Consider the following 21,641-nt stretch of genomic DNA (forward strand, 5'->3'; position numbering starts at 1 on the left):
CGCAAATTTAATAGGCATTTAATAATAAACACCTATTGTGTGCTAACAACTCATAACAATTACGGGATCAAAAATAAACCTTTCTCTCAAGAAGCTCACTTGCTGATCCTATGTGCATCAGTTAGTAATTACTGTGTAACAACCCTCACACACACACAAAATTTAGTGGTTTAAAACAAAAAGGTTTTATTATTGTTCGTGAGTTTACAGGTTAGATGAGTGGGTCTGCCTACCTGAGCCAAGCTTGGCTGATCTCAGCTCACTCATACGTCTGCAGTCAGCTGCAAATGAAAGCTTTGTTGATTTTTGGTGGCCTTCTCTGAGACATTCAGACTGATATGGTTCTGGTTCACATTATCTTTCATCCTCCAGCAAGCTAGCCTGGGTTTCATCACATGACAAAGGATGGAGACCCAAGACAGATAGATGACTGCAGAAGACCTCTTGAGGCCTCAGCTCAGAACTTGCAATCATCACTTCCATCAAATTCTACTCGCAAAGCAAGTCACAGGGCCAGTCCAAATTTATAGATGGGGAAATGGACTTCACCTCCTGACAAGAGAAGATGCAAAGTCACTTTGAAAAAAGGTATTAATGGCTAGGCACGGTGGCTCACACCTGTAATCCCAGCACTTTGGGAGACTGAGGTGGGCGGATCACCTGAAGTCAGGAGTTTGAGACCAGCCTGACCAACATGGACAACCCCGTCTCTACTAAAAATACAAAAATTAGCCAGGTGTGGTGGCGCATGTCTGTAATCCCAGGTACTCGGGAGGCTTAGGCAGGAGAATCGCCTGAACCTGGGAGGCAGAGGTTGCTGTGAGCCGAGATTGAGCCATTGCACTCCAGCCTGAGCAACAAGAGTGAAACTCCATCTCAAAAAAAAAAAAAAAGATATTAATGCAGAGAAGGGTGGATAATAAGGAGCATTTTTGCAATATACCATAGTACCATATTTTCTCATTTTGAATGTCCTCTACCATAATGATGTAACAGAATCAAAAAGCTTGTCTGCCCCTCTGGGCACCAGCCCAACAACTGTTTTTGGTTTTGGTTTTTAATTTTTTCTGTTCTATACACAAAAGTTATTAGAATTCTCAGGAGACTTCTAGAATAACAACAAAAAAACCGGGAATCATTGTTGAGTGTAGCCTGACCTCTTATGCAGGAACAAAATACACTGGACTGTAGCTAATGATGTCTTTTGGAAGTCACTTAGATATTTCAACTAAGGCTATAATGTTCCACCAAGGAACAGTTTTCAAGTTCATACATTTTATGCATGCTTATTAAACATATTTTATTCATGTGCATATATATATAAGTAACCATATTCAGTACAACAGCACAAATACATAATCAATATAAAAGCCAAAAAATCAACAGAAAATCAATCTTTTGTGCTAGATCTTGGCCAAAATAACCATTGATAAGGTCCTGGAATAAAGAGGAATGCTTGGGTTCAAGATATGCTTTATTGCTACAAAAATACCATTGAAGTTGGCATCCATAGGAAAATATCCATGCCAGTTTCAAGGCTGGAATAATTATTCTTTCAAAGAAAGCATGCCTAAACAGTAAGATTAGCAAGCCCAGCACAATACCAATACACACATTCTAGAGAAAACACTTTATCCTGCTTTATTCTGGATCACATCATCATCATTTTTGATAAATACTCCATTGAATGTAAAAGAAAAAGACAGTGAATAATTTTTTGAGATGGGGTCTTGCTCTGTGGCCCAGTGCAGTGGCCTGATCACAGCTCATTGTGATCACAGGCTCAAGTGATCTTCCATCCTCAGCCTCCTGAGTAGCTGCTGGGACCACAGGGACAAGCCACCCCACCCAGCTAATTTTTTTAATTTTTTTTTTTTTTTTTTTTGTAGAGATAAGGTCTCCTTACATTGCCTAGGCTATGAATTTTAAATCTGGAAAAGATGAGAAGTGATTGGCTTCTAAACACAAGCAGTATTAAGAGGATACTTTCTAGAAGGAATAAACCAACCCAGAAGAAGTAGAGAGAACAATAGTATTTGCAGGCCAACCTCCAAAGCAATGCCCAAAGTACCCAAAATCAGGGATCAGTTTACAAGTTTTGGGAAAGACTTTAAAGTAATCTACATTAGCCAGAATTAGGTACTTGTTTGGATTCCTTCTGCTAGACTTCTTGACCCAGAGTGGAGTATTCACTGCCTCCTGGGTCAATCCTTCTTTGCAAGCATGAATTGAAAATATGGTGTGGTGGATTGATCGCAATAAAGGTCCAGTTTTTTCAAAGATTCCTTTCTTGGTGCCCTGCCATACTGATTCTGGGCTTAGCCATGTGACTTCTTTCAGCAGATGGAACAGAGGCAATTGTGACTCCAGCAGAGCCTTGAAGAGCATGTGCACATTGGAGAGTGTTCTCTTACTGCTCTTGGATCCTGTCACCATGTGAACAAGCCCAGGCTAGCCTACTAGAGGATGAAAGACACACCACCAGCGACCCCCTACTTTCCCCAGTCAATCGCTGGCCAATGGCCAAGTATGCAAGTGAGGCCATACCGAACCAGCCAGGCCCCAGCTGACCCATCAGCTAACCACAGACACATGAGCAAACCCAGTTAAGCCCAGGCTAGGCCAGAAGAACCATCCCCACAAAACTGAGCTAAATAAATGGCTGTTACTTTAAACTAATACATTTTGGAGTGGTTTGTTATGCAGCAAAGGCTAACTGATACAGATAGCTAAGTTGTGTCAGATGCTATCCATGAAGGGACACCCAGCACTCCACTGCCTCTGCAACTGAACAGAGCCCTGCTTGGCCACGTGTCATGGGGAAAGAGCACTGGATGGTTTCTTCACAAGCCCAGCGTGATGGGGCCACTGCTGTCAGGCGCAGGCTATTCATCTGTGCTCCCTGGAGGTGGAGCTGGACCAAGAGGTCATTTTAACATTTTCAATCACACCAAGGATCTCCAGGATGCATCTTCATGTCCTCCGCACTGACTGGGGCTGACAGCAGGTCTTTTTTAGTCTCTTAGATAACTCTGTCTTCCAACCATCCCTAGCTTGCAAGCTTGAGAGCTGGAGTGGCTCTGACTGGATTAATTAGGACACAGGTGCCAGCTCAGGGGCAAGAGTACTAAGTCAATCGCCAAACAAAGAGAACAATCAGGAGTCAAGATGGAAATGAAGTTGGACAGATGGAGCACAGGGGTGGGGAAAGGGGGCTTGGCAAATAGGGCTTAATTCAGGCAGGCTCTGAAATGGGTAAGGGTACAACTTAAAGCCTTCAGCTAAAGAGCATGTTAACCACGGCTTCTTAGCCAGGACTAGTTTTAGAGGATGTCATTCTAAGCTGGTGCACTTGGCAGAGACGGAATCTTGGAGCAAGGGAGTGACCCAATGGTGGCAAGAAGATGCCTGGGAAACCCACCATCACTGAGGGGACTAAGTGGAGGCAAAAACTTGAGGGTTGTGGTGAGCCAGCAGGGACAAAATACAGTCTTCAAAGAAGCAACCTGAGTCAGAGCTTGCTAGACACCCCAAATAGGAGGAAGCTTCTCTTGTGTACCTGGTGAATGAGATAGAGCCCTGCAGCCACACTCAGCATAAGCACGGAGCTTCCTGCAGGGGTTAGCAAATGTGCCTGCAGATCCCACTATGCTCTAAACCCCAGGTCCCCTAAAGCTCCCCATAAGAAGCTGCTATGGCCAAAGACAACCGACCAGGTGCTACGGTCACTCCAGGTCCTCTGCCTGGCTGCCTCGAGGACATCCTTGACACCCAAGAAGGCACACCCAAATCCCAGGCAGGCCTGCCCTAAACCTCCACTGTGATGGCTTTCCTTAGAGTACCGCAGGTCAAAGGTCAAACTTTGGCAGCTCCCAGTCAAGTTATTTCACATCTTTGAACCTCTATTTTTTAATCTTGAAGATGGGGTACATGATACCTATCTTTCAGCATTGTTGCAAGATTTATTAATTCCTGAGAGAATTTGAAGTGGCAGTTGTGAAGACCAAAGAGGACGATTGTGCCTAACATATTTTTCTGCACATAGTAGACACAAAATATTTATGCTTTCCTTCTACCCACTTCTCTTACTGTGGAGGTTGAAGGACTTAAGCCTTCTCTATTAACATGTTGACCCTACTGACTGATCCAATTAGCAGAGAGGTTAACAACATAGATTCTAAGGACAGATAGCTTTTGTTTCAAACCCTAGCACCACCATTAAATTAGGTAGTTGACCTTGGAAAAAATACTTAATCTCCCCTTTAGCTTTCTCACCTGTAAAATCAACTTAATGATAGTTTCTACATTTTGAAGAGTTAATGAGTTAAACACCACACAGCTGTATTCACACTAGCAGGCATATGATAAGGGAACATTTTATAAAAGTTTATTATGCTTTCTCATCACTGTTATCATTCTCACTCTTATTATTTTACTTATTAGCAGGCTCATGAAGAGATAAAGTATAGAATGAGCAACCAAGAAAAGGTGAAAGAGGAAAGGGAAGACATATACCCAAGCTACGCTTCCTTTACCATCATCCCCCAGGACTGCTGTAAAGGCAACAGTGAGCTTCTGGGCACAGACCCATGGGTCCCTGCTGGCCTGAGACTGTAGGTAGCTACAATCTCCCAGAGCAGTGACCTTAAATCCTGCTTGGAGAACAAGACATGGAACTATTTCAATCATATCACTCTCCTGCTTAAAACCCTCAGATAGCTGCTCATTACAATTAGGATAAGATCCACACTCCTAACCCTAGCCCATTACCCTGCTTTATTTTCTTCACTGACCTTATCTACCATCTAAAAGTATCTTATTAATTTGTTTTTCCATTTAAGATCTAGAATGTAGGTAGTTGACCTTGGAAAAAATAGAATGCAAGTTCCATGAGCCAGAGATCTTCATGCCTTATTCAGAGCTGCATCATAGCACCTAGAATAGAGTTATTTATAGTAGGCAGTCAATACATAAATGTTGAATGAATGAATGGATGTATATTAATTAATATAAACAGTAATCTAATCTGAGCTCTGAAAATTTAGAGTTTACAGAAAGTTTTCTGTGTGTTACCTCAAAGAATATAATATTTCATTTTACTTAATGAATGTTTGCTGCATGAATGATTCAATAAAGGAATGAATTTGCATGTCTACACAAAGGGGGAAATTGTCTAAGACTGGAAGAGCTAATATCTGAATGATTTCTTATGCCAGGTACTCAGTTTCCTTCCCTCTGTAATAAAAAATCTAAGAATTTCTGGCCAGGATGACCAACTCAGTGGTGGTCAGATCCGTGGCCTTGGCAAACAGTACTAAATGAGAACCAGAGAGTCGAGTCCTGGTTCAAGACAGGCCACCATTTGGCCTTGAAATCTTGGGCAAGTTGCATCTCCTGTGATTCCCATTTCTCCTCTTAGAACTAGGGTATTTGAACTAGATTGGTTCCAAATTCCCTTCCGTCATTTTAAAAAAAACAAACACCACCACCAACAAAAACCTAATGATTCCAGTGACTCATAAAATCCATACCTTGACTGAAAGCCACTCACTGTTCCCTAAAGGAAGCCCACACTCAGCAGCCCCTCCCATAGCTGGAGTCTTGGAGCCCCAGCCTCACTGCCTAATATTGCAGCAGGGGCTCCCCACATGTGCAGAGCCCGCCCTTCAGAAGTACAGGTCCTGTCATCGGAGTCGCATCACCTCAAAGTATACTTATGTGTTTGTTTGGCTTTGTATTTCCTTTGTGTGACTCCAAATAGCACTTAAAAGAAACAGAACCTAACTCGATGACAAAGTTTTCTTTCTCTCTAGTGGAGTGAGGCTGTCTGCCTGTTTTTCAGCTGACCCAGAATTGCTAATTTTGCTGATTTTCTACTGTAACTGCCTCCTCATTTACCACACAGTGGAGGTCTGATTCCTTCCTACTGAGACAAGTAGTTTTGCCTGCTCCTTTGGGCTTTTAGTATTCTTCCAAATTATTCTGATTGATATAGACCTCCATCCATGCTAATTATGCATAGCTTCTCCTATAAAGTGTGGTTTCCATGGCAACAGCAAGGGGGAAACAGGTGTGCGGAAAGCTGTGATATATTAAATGACAGTTACTCTCTGCCTCTCCTATGCAGATTGCTTTTCTCTGCGTTTATTTATAGCAGGCAGTAATTAATCTGTGTGAATCTCATTGCTGGGGGGTGGGGGTGGGAAAAGAGATGCAGAATGATTAACAAGAGTCCTAATTATCTTCATACCTTTGAATCTGAGAATTTCATCACCATCAGATAATTCCAAAGTAGAATTGTTGAACTTTCACTTGTACAGAGATGCCATTGCATATAATTCGAGGCTACCATCTATAAAAGGAAGCATTTTTCTAACTGCTGTAGTGCTGACATGGGCACCTGCGTCATGGCATTTTGTGGAGGGCTCCAAAAATGGACCCCAGGGCACTCACAAATGACCTGTCAAGGTATAAAATTAGAGCAGGCCAATGACCCAGACCCCAGAGACAGCTGATCCACATAGTCTGCAGTAGAACTGCTATCACAAAGCAGAGGAAAAATCAGGGCAGCATCACTTGAGGCTGGCCTCATGCAGGGCCCAGAATCCTGCTGAACAGGAAAAACATTCAGGCAGACAGCAGATCTGGGCTCCATCCAGTGCCAATATTGACTTTCTGTGTAACATAGATCATTTTGCTTCTCTGAGCCTCAACTTCTCTATCTATAAAATGATGGCGTTAAACCAGAAAATCTCTCAGGTTTTCCCCAGCTTCCAGATGGTGTGAACTATATGTCAGATTGAGATAAGGTGTTGCTGCAATAACAGATAAACTCAAAAGTTTAGTGACTTAAAATAACAAAGCTTTATTTCTCACTCCCACTTCATGTCCATCATGGGTCTCCTGGGGGTTCCTCCAGATCACGGTCTCACTCTAGGACCACCACTGATGGAATAGCCACTATCTGAAAGAATGTTCCCGGGGTGGGGCGGGGGGTGGAGCAATCTCATACCAGCGATTCATTTATTGGTCAGAACAAGGTTATTAATCAGATAACCTTGTTTGGCCTTGAAACCTTGGGCAACAAGTGAGAAATCACCTGTTCATGAATAGTTAGATGAATCTGTGGAGGTGCATAGGTTCCCAAGGGAGAAGAGAAAAGAGAAGAGGATATCCATGGGCAGGACTTAGAGGAAAATGAACATTTAGAGACATGCATGGGGAGAAGAGCCAACTCTGGGGCCAGGAGAGGCAGAGCCAGGAGAGTTTTCTGTCATACTAGTCAAGGAAGGTGACCGTTTCAAAAAAGGGTGACCACAGCATTTTCATGATGTAGGAAGGTCAGTGGAGATAAAGAACAAGAACAGCTTTTAGGTGATACAATTATAGAACTGCTTAAAAACAGCAGAAGCAGCTTCAGGAGAGCAGGGAAAAGGTTGGTCAGATGGCAAAGTATTGAAGCATGAATGGTGGTGTGAACAAGGAAGCAGGAAATGTAGACAGCTCATTCAACAAGTTTAGGACTCAAGGGAAGGAAGAGCCAGGATAAGGGAAGGACATTTGTAAGATAGTTAGGGAAACTCTTGGTGTGTGTGTAAGCAGAAGAGGAGGAACAAAGTGAAAAGCTCATGAGAAACAAAAAATACATACATTAGAGATGCTGGTAGTCAAGCAATTTTGACTTACGAAAACAGCAATTTCATATGGTTCAGTCTAATAACAAAGCAATGAAAGCTAACTATTTGCTAGGAAAAGTGCACATTATCCAGATTTGTTTTAGACTGGCAAAATGCGAAACATCTATCAAAGATTTTCTCTAAACGGGGATCTGGGGATACTAGATGAATAGTATCCAGTCCTTGTTCTAGAGAACTATAGGAAACAGACATGAAAAAATCATTTTGATTCACCATGGTATATGCCCAATGTGTGTCATTTTAGGCTGAGAGTGAAGACTCCCAGAGAACCAGAAAAAATCTAGAAAAATGTCAACAGAGTACCCAAAAAGGGTGTCTGGTCCAGCCTGGAAGGTCAGAGAAGATCACTATGTGAAGGATGGTGGAGAAGGCCGGCATCCCAGGCAGCAGAGGGCATGGTATATTCCGGAAGTTACAAGTTTCTGACACTGATAAAATAAAAAGTACAAAGGAAGATTGTCAGGATATTAAGCTAGAGACCAGGGAGGAGCAGAACATGGAGGTCTTGTGGGTAAAGCAAGGGAACTGCTGCTGTATACACACTCCAATATAGTAGTACCCTTGGTGGAATCCCAAAGATTCTACTCTCAAAGCTTCTGCAGCATTCTTGACCTACTATATCTGCAGCTCTGACCAAAACCACCTGAAAGGGGCTTAGACTAGGGGCAGAAATACAAACTAGTTGGAAGTGTTTTAATCCTCATGATCTTGGGGTCAAACACAATGGCCGTGTGTATTGTGGAGTTAGTGCAGCACAAGATTTAAGAGACCGACTCTGGAGGCCAGCTGGCTCACTTCAAATCACATTTCTACCACTTACCAGCCAGGCAAAAGAGGAAGGCAAAAGAACCCTATTACCTCATTGACCAAATGAGAATATCAATACTACCTATAGCAAATGATTGTTGTCAATATTAAGTGAAATTGATAAATGCAAATACACATTGCCTGGCACCCAGAAAGTACTTAGCAAATGTTGGCCAAGTAGTAGCAGTAATAAGGGCAAGAGCATATGACTTTATGCCTCCTGCACTTTCTGGCACAAATCCTGACCTCCCTCCATAGTAGTAACTCATGGGCAAGCCCAGACACCCTAAGCAGCAATAATGTGAGAAGGGTGTGATGTCCAATCATAGAAAGCACGTCCTGCCCACACTCATCTTTTGGAATTCACCCAGAAAGCGTGTTAATGGTGCTCCTTCAACTCCAAACAACTAAAGGAAACTGTAATTCATTGCCTTATTTCTGTATTCCATACCTCTTAGGTTCCACTTACCACTCATGTTTAGGATGGGGTCAAAAAGTAGACTGACAAGTGGGGATGAGTTATGAGTTGTTGCATCCCAGAATTCACAGACAGCATCCTTAGATTGGGTGGTGCCACTTGGGTCTCCAACATACAAGTCAGAGAATTTGGACCTGGATTGAAATTAATTTACCACTACACCTGACAAACACATTCAGACTCACATAATAGGTAAAGGCTAGCGTTTAAAGACTGCTAAGGTTGATAGACAACCTTTACCTCCACTCTCTCACCCCTCTGCACTCTAGATTTTCCGCTAGGTCTGTAAGATCAAATTCCAACAATCATCAGAATATCGCTTTATAACTAAAAATCATGATAAGTCAAAGCTGGGCAAGCCCTCAGCAGTTCCCAGTCCAGGATCCCAATGCCTAGAGGTTAATCAAAGGAAGAATTGTGATTGCTGGTAGGAGAGAGCATGAATTATTTTCAGTTTTTTGAAAAGCCTAAAATACTTATGTATTTATGATAAGAGTCCACAGAATCCTTTGATAGTTCTTAACTGACATCCATGAAGCAAGAATGAGAGACTTCCTTTGAGATCTTAAAATAAAAACACGTTTCAGTAATTAAGTAAGAAGTCTTATCACAAGGTGAACAGAGAACACCCAGAGAGGTGAACAGGCTTCTCAAGGACCCCTGGCTCTTTGTGGTGTTGGGCCCGGTACCCTGATGTCTTTATGCTCCTTCCAAAAACTTTCTACTCCACAGCATTGCTTACCTCAGGGATGAAGTTGGAGTTCATATGACATGATAAAAGCACTACTTGCAATTCTTCTGTTACTCTTGAGCTTTGGGGAGTCAGTGCAATAGAGCCGGTAAAGTTTCGATGACCCAATAATCAAATAACATCAGGTAAAAAACACAAGCATCTCGCTACAGCCACAAGAACAATCCTCATGGGGGGAAATTCAGATTGTTTGAATCTCTGACTGTGGTGTTTTGTTGTTGTGGTGGTTCTGTGTGCCTTTTTTTATTTCTAAAATGACTTGGAAAAGATAATAAAGAACACTATACAATAAAAACAAAAGGAGAAAATAAGGAACGAATACACGTACCCTCCAAAAAGGAAACCTAGCTTCAAAGTTAGCCTGCCTTGTGCTAGGAAGGAAAGGAAAGGAGGGGAGGGGAGAGGAGGGAGGGGAGGGGGAGAAAATAAAATTCATGAATAGTTTTAGCAGAGTTTTAGCACAGAAAGGGGAAACACTGAAAAATATATATATTCTTCTCAGTGGATTTCCCAAACACCACAAGAAACATCAAAAATTATTAAATTCCCAATTACTGCCATACATACATACGTTTTTCACAGCTGGAAAACAAAGTTGAAAATCAACCAGGACAAGTGAGCAGAATATAGATGCACTTGAAGCCTTTACCAACCCCCAAAGGGGTCGAGCAATTCAAAAGTTAAGCTAACAAGAGAAGATTTCCCATGGGGAAATGCTTGCCTCAGAGTATAAGACAGAAATCTTCCTCAGCCATTACCCAGAGCTCCCTCAACAAAACAGTGGTCCAGTAAGCAAGGCTCAAAGCTGACCTGAACAGCAAGCAACAGCCCAGTGTCTTTTAAACAAAATAACCCTTTATTGCCAAAACTGGCTGGCACTAACATCTGTCACTCCCAAAATCACTGATAGACACACATAGAAACACAAGAATCACTCATTTTTTCTATCTACAGCTCTAGTGCCTAGAATACAACAGGCTTAATAAAGGTTTTTGGAACCTTAGGACAAAAAAATTGAGCTTCTAACAGTCTAAGTGTTTTGTCCAAGGCCAAGCAGCTGGTAAGTTTTGATTCCTTGTCCATGGTTATCTCTACTTTCTTGGCCTGCCCATCCTCCTAGCTAACGTCACACACAGGAACATGACATGCCCAAATCACTACAGTATATTAACTACTTGTTTTCCTTGAAGATCCCAGGATGAAAATTAGCTCAGTGTAGATGGCTTTCAACAATTCTCCTCTCTCCTTCCTTCACAATGTTATTTTGCAGCTCCTCCCATTGGGTTGTCCTTGTGACTTGCTTTGATCAATGGAATATGACAGAAGAGACATTGAGACCAGGCCTCAGGAGATCTGAGCTGCTTCCACATGCTGTCTTGGAAACCCATGCCCACCATGTGAACAAGCACAGGTTAGCCTAAATGCCTACCACTCCCTCCAAATTCCTAGTCTTTCCAGAGTCAGACAGGTTAAATGACTTGCCCAAAGGCACACAGCAAGTGTAAAGGCAAAACTCAGTATAGAAAGCTTACCTTAGCCAGGCATGGTGGTGTATTCCTGTAGTCCCAGCTACTTGGGAGTCTAAGGCAGGAGGATTGCTTGAGCCCAGGAGTTCAAGGATGAAATCAGCTGTGATCATTCATGCCACTGCACTCCAGCCTAGGTAAGAAAATGGAAGGAAGGAAGGAGGGAAGGAAGGAAGGAAGGAAGGAAGGAAGGAAGGAAGGAAGGAAGGAAGGAAGGAAGGAAGGAAGGAAGGAAAGAAGGAAGGAAGGGGGAAGGAAAAGGGAAGGAAAGGGGAAGGAAAAGGGAAGGAAAAGAAGGAAGAAAGGGAGGAAGGGAAGAAGGGAAGAGAGGGAGAGAGGGAGGAAGGGAGGGAAGGAGAGAGGGAGGGAAGGAGAGAGGGAGGGAAGGAGAGAGGAAATGAAGGAGAGAGGGAGGGAAGGAGAGAGGGAGGGAAGGAGAGAGGGAAGGAGGGAGGGAGGGAGAGAGAGATTCCACTTTAATGCTTCTTCCACTACAACCTGTAAAAATGTCATTTAATTAGGTTAAACAAAGGGTATTGTTGATATAAACAAAGGTATGAATGAATGAAGCCCAAAATAGGAGACTTTCACAATGAAATCTCTGCTCCGCCCTTGCTACCCAAGTTCCAGGCCCACATTTCCAATAGTTTACTGGATATCACCACTGTAATTACCCTCCATTCCTCAAATCCAAGTTACATCTTATATCCAAAATGGAGCACCAGACTACTTGGTTTATTTTTGTTGTTGTTTTCGTTGCTTTCCATTTTCCTTTCATTTCCTGTATTGTATGGTGACAGAAAGACCAGAGTTCAAATCCCAACTCAGCCACTTAATTGGCTGTGGTAACATTCCTAAGATAAGCGTAGAATTTACCGTATAGAAATACAAATCTCTTTGACCTGAGCTTCCCCACAATTAATTTGCTACCCAAAAATAGTTCTTCACCAAAAAAAAAAAAAAAAAAAAAAAAAAGGAGGAGGTGTTAACCTAACCAACATCTCTGGAGAAACAGCCAAAGCAACTTTACAGAGGCAGTTCCTAAAAATGTATCTGCAAGTTACAGGATGTGGCTTTTTCAGATGTGACATGCCACAGGAAAAGCTCTGAGAGCTGTTGTGTTTCTGCAACTTATTATACTTGTTTAATTAGAATTTGTCTGTCAAGAAGCAGCTTAAGCAGCAGTTATCAAAAGGGCATAAATATCTTGGCATCAACCCTTCTGCCCCAGAATTTAAATAGAACCAAAAAAAAAAAAAAGGCACAGGAAAAGGCAAGGATGCTTTAGCTACCTTGTCATATGAGCTGGTGAGGTGGGAGACCAGCTACAAAGCTCACAAACCAGCCCAGAATTGAGGCATGTTGGCACATGTCTGCCTGGGAAGCTTCACCCCCTCTCTGCCCATCAGGCGATTCGTTTAATGTGTTACTTTATTGGCTCGTATCTTTCCTTAAAATGTAAAATTCCTTAAAATGTAAATTTCCTTTCATTTCCTAGAGTGTATGGTGTCTTCTCTGGGCCAAGAAAATGCACAGGTGACCACAACAGATGATCCTTTGCCTATAGTGACAACTTTTTACCTTTAGTAGCTATGGCAGCCATAGGCCGGGTATGGTTGAGGCTGTATTGTCACGCTGCTGCTTAAACAGGGAAGTGGATCTTCTCTGTTCCACAGCCCCCTTTGTCGGGGCTAACAACACCTTGCTTTTTAACAACTTAGCAAAAGCTACCACTTTACTGGGTTTATAGAGCTGCACCCTAAAGACCAAGTTTAAATATTAGATTAATGCGCAAATAATTGCGGTGTTTGCCATTACTTTCAATGGCAAAACCGCAATAACCGTTGCATCAACCTAATAAAAAGCCTGGAACATTCTAGGGAGGAAGCAGCCAAGATCCCCAACCCTGGCTCCTCCAGATTTAAAGATAAGGCAGTTTATTAGGATGTCTTCAGGGATTCCAACCAAGGCCCACAACAGGGCAGGTCAATGAAACCTGAGATAAAATTTCCTCTGAAAAGGGAGAAGCCAGTCTAGCTCAAGAGCCAGGGTGTCCCTAGGTACACATTGGTCCCAGCCATTAGGTCCAATACTGGACCTCCCCACACAAAGCCAAACTCATTCATTTGCTCATTGTCGATGGATGCTTTTGTGCTACAAAGAAGGGGGTTGGGTAGTCACGACAGAGACCATGTAGACTGCAAAGCCTAAAATATTTACTATCTGGCCCTTTCCAGGAAAAATGTGTTGACTTCTGATTTAGGGAATGGCTGGCTAAACTTATGATATGACTGGGAAGTCTGTAACTTTGGAGCTGGATCCTGGAGTACCCTTAGGCACACACTGGTATCTGAACTCACAGCTAGTGACTGGACAAGCTGAGACTCAAACCTGTGTCCTTGGGATTCCAAGTCTGTAAACCAAATGAATATAAACTACCTTTCAGCAGGAAAAAACTCAGTTCAAATGACTGCTACCAGCCTAGACTTGCATTCCAGGCCTTCCGCCTGGGCAGAGCCACAGGCTGTCATCCTCTCTAAAGAGTTTGCTCTTAGAACCCCCTTGAACCACCTCCTAGCTTCACAGTCAATGAAGCCTCTTTGGGGATGGGAATGGAATTCAAATATGTTACAATAATTTCACAAGATAATCTACAACCAAGACAGTCGGCCACTTATTGATGTATTGCTTTGAAGCTCCAAACTCACCCTTAGTGCCTGCTCTGCCATAATCAACTGGACTCTCAGCATTTCTCCTTTACAGTAAGCACAATGTTTTTTTTTTTTTTTTTTTTTTTTTTTTTTTGGGACGGAGTCTCGCTCTGTCGCCCAGGCTGGAGTGCAGTGGCCAGATCTCAGCTCACTGCAAGCTCTGCCTCCCGGGTTTACGCCATTCTCCTGCCTCAGCCTCCTGAGTAGCTGGGACTACAGGCGCCCGCCACCTCGCCCGGCTAGTTTTTTGTGTTTTGTAGTAGAGACGGGGTTTCACCGTGTTAGCCAGGATGGTCTCGATCTCCTGACCTCGTGATCCGCCCGTCTCGGCCTCCCAAAGTGCTGGGATTACAGGCAGTAAGCACAATGTTAAGATTTGTCAGTAGAGGGCGATGGCAGGACACTACAGAAGGAAGGGGCTTCTCTTTGATTCGCTTGCTGTTTTGCTTTTTCTAGCTTCGGCTGCATGTTCTGTCAGCAGAGCATGTGGATGGGGACATTGTCCAGGGGTGCTCTGCCCCAGCTGTGCACCTAAAGCAGGCTTCTCCAGAAATCTTGCAGCCTTGGCCCAGGCCCAGTAATTACTTTGCTGCAGCCCTCCAGCCAGTCACTGCACATCTGGGCCTTGTTCCTGTAGTGGCATCCCCACAAAGTCCCGCTGCACATCTCCCAACTTCAGCTTACCTGTGCCCCATAAGGTTATTGCTGTTTACCCAGTTATGTAGACTAGCTCTGGCCACTGCAACCAAGCAAACTTCATTATCCAGGACCCTGCAATTGAAGATCTTCTTCAATGAAGTCTGAATACTACTCTTCACACTTGTGTTTCCCTGGGTACCTTTTGGTGTTCTTTTTCCATCTTTGCATACACTATCTTATCATAGCTTAATAATTCTTTATATTAAATTTCCCCAGTATTGAAGTCACTGAATACAGTGATTGAATGCAGACTAATTCAGTGAGGAAAGTCAGCCAGTGACAGGGACGTGCTGTGCTCTCCTGAAATCACTCTAAGAGACCAAATGTTTACATATTTGAATATCCCTCAGAATGGGCAGATATATGCTATTAAAATCTATTTGTTGATGAATGAATGAATGAATGAACACATAAACAAACTCAACTATAGCCGAGAAATAAAACGCAATAAGGGATTAAATGGGCAACTTATAAAAAATAGGATGGTCTGACACAGAAACTCAGGAAGTTTTCTTGATACCACAGAACACTCTACACAATATCTCAAGCCTGTTTCTAAAAATCAATGTTTTCTCTAAGTGTATATAAGCTATGCCTGTCCCTATTAGAATGTCTATTTCAATCCTCTTCAAATTCTGCTCCTTTATGTCACCATAGCAACCCACATCCCTTAATAAACAATCAGAGATTTTATTAAGAGAATTATACATGGAAAGCTTTTGATTTTTTTCTAATACTCTTATACTTCCATTATGAAAATCTGGCATTTCATAATGTACACCTCCATGAATTAGGCCATCCAAAAGTCCACTGTTTGGGTGCTGCAATATACAGCTACAATCCAATTGCTACTTCCCCCAACATCCAGCAACTATCCTCGAAAGTCTCAAATACATTAATGCTGCACAGCAAATAAGGAAAATGTGCCCTTGCCACATGCTAATTATAATCCCCAGAGGCCATTATCATAAAAGCCTCCTTCCAGGTTTTAGATAGGGAAGTGTGATGTCAAGTGAGAGCAAACGCCTCTGCCATGCATAGAGCTGGCATCGGCTAACCAGCCAAATTTCCCATATGTGTAAAATTTTCACATTGATAACAAGTATTTTAATTTTCTCTCCTTGAAATAAAGAAAACTGATATTTGTTGGGCTCTTGCTTGATCATAGTCAATGTGCTTGATATTTTACATGATTACTTCTAATCTTCAAATAGTTCTTCAAGACACTATTTGATGTATGGGGATAGTATTATATTATAGTATTATCCCCATACATCAAATGGGGATAGTATTATCCCCATCTTATCGGTGGTAAAACAGAGACTCAGAGAGATTACATCGATTAAAACTCTCCTATTGAATGACAAATCCAGACAGTTCTGAAGGTTTGTCTTCTCTCCCATTTTTAGTGACTTAGCAAAGAGCAAGGTCAACAGGTCTGAGTTATCTCAACAAAAGCGTAGGTGGATACCAACCCAATTGCTGGGTTCCAAGGCTCCTTCTTCCTAAGGATACTAAGAAGCCTCCATTGCTGTGTAGCTGCATAGGTATTCTTCCTGCCCCAAACCTATAAATACAAGGAACCTGATGGAGGTGGAGCTCCTCTTTTCTGGAAATTTGGTCGTGGGGCTGCACACCCCTAGACATGGCCAAAACGACAGGAATATGAGAGTTCGGAGAATTGCTTGTACTCCACTGCCTAAGAATTTTCCCCCAGTAAACCCTATTTTATTTCTGCACCAGTGGTGCTAGCAGTGTGTGACATGATACCTTTTCATAATATTTCCTGAGCTCCCAGGATTGGAACACAGATTTTCTGACCTTTAAGCTCATCTGCTTTCCACAATGCTGTGTGTGTGTGTGTGTGTGTGTGCAATCCCTACCACTTGCATCTCTTTGTTCTAAATAAGCCAAGCGATGGCATCCTTCAAGCCTTCCACTCAATTACAGGTTGGAAACAGGGTAGAAGGTGACAACTGTATCCATTGTTTTTACTGCCGCCCTTGAGGGCTCTCTTTTGCAGGTTTTCTGTCTTCATTCTGCAATCCATTCCCTGACTAGTATTTTTATTAATGCATTCTACCATTAAAATCCATTTTAATTGGCAAAATATTTACACAGATACTTCGCAAAAATAAAAGATATATAAATGGTCAATAAGCATAAGTACAAGTGCTCAGCATCAATATTCATCAGAAAAATGAAAATTAAATTGAGATACCAGTAGACATCCTCCAGAAGGGCTAAGATTTTAAAAGACTGAAAACATTAAGTGTTAGAAAGAACTGTTTCATGGTTTCTAATAAAGTCAAACACACACCAGCCTATTCTATGACTTAGTAATCCCATTTCTAGGTATTTACTCAAAAGAAATGAAAACATATATCTACAAAAAGATGTATACAAGAATAGGTAGAGCAGCTTTATTCATAATAGCCAAAGTTTGAAAACAAACCAGGTATCCATTGACAGGAGAATGAACAAACAAATTTTGGTCTAGTCATACAATGGGATAATACTCAGCAATAAAAAGAAACAAATCATTGATACCCACAACACCACATATAAATCTCACAGGTATTTTTCTGAACAAAAGAGTCAGATACAAAAGCGTACGTGCCATTTGACTTCTATATGAAATTCTAGAACTGGGGAAACTGATCCATGGCATCACAGGTCAGAACAGTGGTTACCTTGAAGGGTTATTAATTGGAAAGAGGCACAAGGGAACCTTCTGGGATGGTGAAAATGTTGCATGTTGTCATATGCATGGTGCTGACTTAGAGTGTACGTTTGTAAAATTTCATCAAGCTGGACACTTAACACATTTTACTTTAAAATTATACTTCAATAAAAAATAAAAAACAATAACATATAAGTAAACATGCAAGCATAAATTACGGGAAAGTTTATGAAGAGCAGGTAATAAAATAAAGCCCAGAGCAAGAGATGAGACAGGAGCCCAGGTCTTCCGAAACACTCTTTCTCCCTGTAGGCCACGCTTCCTCTGCAACAGAAAGTAGGGCGTTCTCACCACACAAAGCAAGGCAAATTTTTTCCCTCATGGAGTCCAGAGTCCCTGCTCAGCAAGCTATGTGGAATTTGGGGTGTTCGTTTGGACAGTGAATCATGGCTCATGGGGATGAGAGTCCTTCGGCAGCTCAGGATTTAAATAATGATGTGTCAACATCTGCCTCCAATGACTCAGATTTAATCTTAACAGTGACCTTGTAAGCTTGCGGGATTATTAGAGCCAGCCACACAGACACAAAGAATATTAAAGTTGTTTGTCAAAAACCTCTCTGCTTCTGTCAAGAAAAACTTCCAGAAAAGAGGAACACACATGCTTAAAACAGAAGAACCTCCAACTGGAAACGGAAGGAATAAGGTGCCATTTATGCCTACTTTGCCAAGAACGATGAGTTGGAAGGAGTAAACTTCTGGTGTCTTCAGCTTCAAAGGAACTCCAAATTTCTTATGTTGTTTAAGGAATCATCATATTGCAATGCTTTCAGATTAAAATGTTATGCCTCTTGGATACTTTCTTATCTTCTTCACCTTATGCTGAAGTCAAAAATTCTAAGTGATTGCCCCAAATCTTACTGGACTTGGTGACTAGGAATCTGACTTCTTGTCCTGGTTCTGTCATTACTAGTGTAGATCCTTACACAAGCCACATCAGGTTCTCTGAGTCTCAGTTTTCTCCTCTGTGCAATAGAAGTAAGTATTAAGAGTTTGCTATTAAAGAAGTAGTATAGAAATTACAGACAGGCCTGGCACATGCACTAAGTACTCAGCACTCCTGAGCTGCATCTGAAGCCTCCACGCTATGCACTATGCAGCCCCATGCAGGCTTTGCCCCATCCCATCTCAAAAGTAGGCCCAGAATGTATCAAACACAAGTGCCAAGGGGAGCTAGCCTCACCAGGGATGTGGAACTAACCAGCAGGTGTCCTACAGAGCCTCAGTGGGTTCTTTTGATTGACAACGTATGCCTGACAGCATACTTAGGACCAAACAATGCTACAAAGCACTTTCAATGGACTGGCTCATTGTGGCCTCCCCGTATCTTTAGGAGGCCTTATAAGGCCCTATAATAGATTAAAAAGCTGAATGAAGTTCAAAGTGTTATGTGAACACACAGCTAAAAGATGACTGAGTCAAGGTTTGAACACCAGAGCCCCTGGGCTAGAAAAGTCTGTGGCTTTTCTCAACTCAATACAATTATCAAGTCCTTGGGAAAAAGATACACAAAACCAGAAGAGGAAAAAAGTAACTATTTCGTTTTCTATTGCTGGGTAACCAAGTAGCCTCAAAACTTAGTGTGTTCACACAACATTTATTTTATTTTTCCACAATTCAATGGGTTGGGATTTCCAGATTTCAACTGGGAATCTGGGAAGCCAGGGCTGGAAAATCCACTTCCAAGATGGCTTCTTCACTCATGTCTGGTATACCTTTTTGCTCCTTGGCCTTTCTGTCTCTCCACATGGCATATCATCTGGTGGTCTCAGGATTGTCATACTTCTTTCTTATATGGAAGCTGGCTCCAAGAGGCAGGAAGCAGAAATTACGAGGCTGGCTAAGGGCTACACCCCAGAACTGGCACAGGGTCACTGTGCTATTGGTCAAAGCAGTCTGGAGTCAACTCAGAGTCAAGGAGATGAAGAAAATTCTCTCTTGAGAAAGGCATAGCAAGGTCATATTGAAGATGCACACGTGAGATGGGGGATGCTATCGTGGCCATTTTTGGAAAACCTAATCGGCCACAAATCCCCTAAGGGTTCTATATTTGCAAAAGTGAGAACCAAGGACCACATTACTGCTATAACCCAATAACAGTAATAAATTCAGTGCTTTACTGATTATAAAATACTTTTTATGAGGCATGTGTCATTAAATGCTCATAAAACCCAGTGAGATCAGCATTATTTATAGAGGAAGAGAGGGAGAATGGGTTTGTCTAAAAACCTGTAGACACAAAGTAGTCAGTGTCTTTGGGACTTCTATGCTTGCTCTGTCTGGTATGATACGATTGTGAGGGGTACATATGAGAATGAGGTCTTAGAGGTCTTGTATTTCTTACTTGTGTTTGGGAAGAGTGTTGGGTGTTCGCCTCTTGTGTTTAAATCATTTTGCTACAGAAACATTATTGTAAAATCAATCATGTATGTGGCTTTTTCTACCTTACCTCTGCCATAAAATGTTAGAACCCTGTCCCAGCAGGTATAGGGCTTAGGTTTCCATGTTAGGACTGGAGTCACTGGGAATATAACAAAACCACTGAAATCAATGAAAATAAGAGTCCCAACTGAGGCTGGAATTCACTATTTCCACAGCTGGTTTTGGTTTTCCAACAACACAGTTTTGAAGGGCCTCACTAATCCCTTGAGTCTTCTTTGTGATAAGGAAGAATGACCAGAAAAGGAGTAAGACTAACTTGAGATCTTATGTTCCCTCCCAGGAAGTCACCCCATCTTGAGTGCATTTCCATAGCTCCAGGTTGAACATATTCATGAAACTTGAGCCAATGAAGGAAAGATAACCATGTGGATTATGGTTATCTTGAACTATGCAAACTTCAAATTGTGTCATTATATTTTTATTTTATGAATCTCCTTGCTTAACATCTCATCCCACCCAGATTATATATATCCTGAACAAAAGCAAAGGGAACTTGTTGTTCTCTCTTGTTCATCCCTGCATTCCTGATACCTAGCACAGAGATAAGCAAATATTAGGTATTCTATGAATGTTTATTGAACAAATAAATGAATGCAATGACTCAGCTCCTACCATATCTATGCTAGACAGATATGAACTATATTTGTCTTATCACCCAGTTGGTGCGTAGTAGACAATAAATGTTTAATGAATGAATAAGGAAAGGAGGAAGGGAGAAAGAGAAAGAAGGAGGGAAGAAGGAAGGAAGGAAGGAAGGAAGAAAGAAAGGAAGGAAGGAAGGAAGGAAGGAAGGAAGGAAGGAAGGAAGGAAGGATAAGGATCTTGGACTAACAAGCAAGCATTGCCCCCACCTGCGCAGTGATAAGGTATTGCTGAAGTCATGTACTCTCCTTCTTGAATTTCCCAGGGTTTTAGAAGCCCAGCAGCCACCCTCACTTTGAACAAGCTGCCTATTTGTTACGCTGAGTAAAAGCATGATCACAGCAACAAAGAAATATCATTACAGGGAATTTGGTCTCATTTGCAAAATTTTGCAGCAAGGACAAATATAACCAATGAAGTAATTTGAAGCAGAAGTTTGTGAGTTTCAAATAAAATGTGGTTTTAAGAAAAAGCCACGAAACAATTAGACTTTAATCACTACATCTCTGCCTCTCTGTTCCTCCCCAGAGTTTCATCTTATTCCTCTGTCTCCTCTGCCCTCCTCAGTCCTTACTCCAACCCCCAACAAGCCCAGTGAACCCTGAGGAATTTTCCCTTCATAATCCATCTCGGAGCTGTCTCTCCTTGCCATTTCTATAGAATCACTGCAGCCCATCCATGTCACTCACCTCCCACCTTTGCTAGCTGCCTCCTGGGGGAAGATGCAATGATCCAATTAAAGCTTACTGCTCTGCTTAACACAGGGACAGGGCATTCTGGGCAATGAAGCCTGTTCTAAGTGAGTCACCATTCCCCTGAGACCCTCCCCCAGGTCTGAGAAAGCAGATGCTGACTGAGCTCTGAGCAGCTAGCTCATCCCCCTTCCTACACAGAGGCAAAAGCCACTAGGCCAACAGACAGTGGGTATTCACTGCCTGGGTGCTAAGTGATCACGGTGGATAGGTCCATGTGAAGCAGCCCTGTGGGGGACACTACCCAGCACTTGGAGAGTTTCTGGTAGGCTTGCAATTCTAGATATTGAACATCTGTCTTGGTAAGTACATTTTACATCTACTGAAGTCATTCTCCAAGTTTCAGGGGTAGAAAGAAGCCAGGTGAGAGATGCTATAAGTCTTTACTAGCTGA

At 42.2% G+C, this 21,641-nt stretch overlaps 1 long non-coding RNA gene across 4 annotated transcripts in view; it reads right to left on the reverse strand.

The window, feature by feature from the left end:
• Positions 1-21,641, reverse strand: part of LOC123571918 (uncharacterized) — a 798,252-nt gene that overhangs the window by 643,868 nt on the left and 132,743 nt on the right. For all 4 annotated transcript variants that reach the window (XR_010584878.1, XR_010584880.1, XR_006696245.2 and 1 more), the window contains exon 2: positions 11,266-11,392. This is a non-coding gene — a long non-coding RNA (uncharacterized lncRNA). The remainder of the gene's footprint in view (positions 1-11,265; positions 11,393-21,641) is intronic.

The sequence above is a fragment of the Macaca fascicularis genome, chromosome 2, assembly GCF_037993035.2.
Source record: "Macaca fascicularis isolate 582-1 chromosome 2, T2T-MFA8v1.1".
NCBI lineage: Eukaryota > Metazoa > Chordata > Mammalia > Primates > Cercopithecidae > Macaca > Macaca fascicularis.